This window comes from Trachymyrmex cornetzi, unplaced genomic scaffold (genome assembly GCF_001594075.2).
Source record: "Trachymyrmex cornetzi isolate Tcor2-1 unplaced genomic scaffold, Tcor1.1 scaffold1865, whole genome shotgun sequence".
Taxonomy (NCBI): domain Eukaryota; kingdom Metazoa; phylum Arthropoda; class Insecta; order Hymenoptera; family Formicidae; genus Trachymyrmex; species Trachymyrmex cornetzi.
In genome coordinates, this window is record NW_017296490.1 from 1 (window position 1) to 1266 (window position 1266).

General features: G+C 32.9%; 1 long non-coding RNA gene across 1 annotated transcript; it reads right to left on the reverse strand.

Moving 5' to 3' along the window:
* Nucleotides 1–433: 433 nt before the first annotated feature.
* On the reverse strand, nt 434–1058 carry LOC108759451 (uncharacterized). The gene is made up of 2 exons (XR_001940010.1): nt 915–1058; nt 434–548 (listed from the first exon to the last, which is right to left on the reverse strand). It is a non-coding gene; the product is annotated as an uncharacterized LOC108759451 (long non-coding RNA).
* Nucleotides 1059–1266: the final 208 nt, after the last annotated feature.

Below are 1266 nucleotides of genomic sequence, written 5' to 3' on the forward strand. Positions count from 1 at the left end.
AAACGCATTTCTAGAAGTAGAATAAACGCAAAAATATAACTCAGCTCCCATATAACAGTACATGAACAGATAAAATGTTACTTACAACTAACATTCCAAGTGATTTACAACTAACAGTCTCAGGAAACTCAGTCTTAGTCATATCACAGAATTCAATTATTCTTAATCACAGAAACGATTATGCAGTCTACAATAGAGAAATCGTAAATTGCATTAACAATTTACTTTTACTTCCATTTTTTAATTGAACAAGAAGAATCCTTAGGTTTATTCGAGTCACATACTCCAACATGTTCCTATCATACCACCTACCCACTCTCGTGAATACCAAACTATGGTAGGAATATGTTGCAACATGTGACGAGAACAAACCTCTTATGTTGTTTTGAATTGTTTCAGTTTTTCGTAATGGCCAGAAGAGAAATGTACCGGAATCTTTAACGTATTTGTAGACACATTATCACGTTCTTTCCATGAAAAAAGTCGTCTCTAACAGAGTCAGTGTTTACGCTTATCAGGACATGCTGAGCCAGTAGCACTTCCTTTACCTAAACCAAAATCATATTTTCTTAAAATTACAACTTATATAATATATGTAAGAATGTATAATAATTGTATAATAATTTAATTGTATGTAATTCTCATATTTTTACACATGTATAATATGTATAATAATACATGTATATCTTAGCGTATTTGATATTAAAAAGTATACAACGTTAAAAATTGAGAAGCTATAATTAATTTAATATATTTTTAAGGAATATCTACTTAAAATTGACAAAAAGATTCGTAGTTTAAATATATTGCATTAAAGCGTGTTTAGGTATAGAGATATTATATACATGAATATATTATATTAAAACTACATTAATAAAAATATATCGAAAATATTTATTGATCAAATTACTTACTTGAAACTGGTTTTAGTTATCGAAAAGTAAGATTGCACTGCATCATCCATGAGGGAGTGTGCCTTGACGAAATTAACAGTTTGGCAGTGTTCTGGAGTCGTTAACACAGGCACCGGGTCTGAGCTCAGGTACCTTTTCCTGAGCTACTCGCAGACAGTTCCTGTTTCACGATGTCTCGGTATTCCGACCTTCCGAGAATGATGATAATAAAGTGCGAACTTGTCCATCCGAATCATAAACACGTGTCTCTCATTTATGTGAGCCGCCACGATTGCACTTGCGTAACACGCACCTAATTACGCGAAGATTCCGGAGACGCTAGATTGTGGGCGTCTCTTGTTCTTTGAAAGCA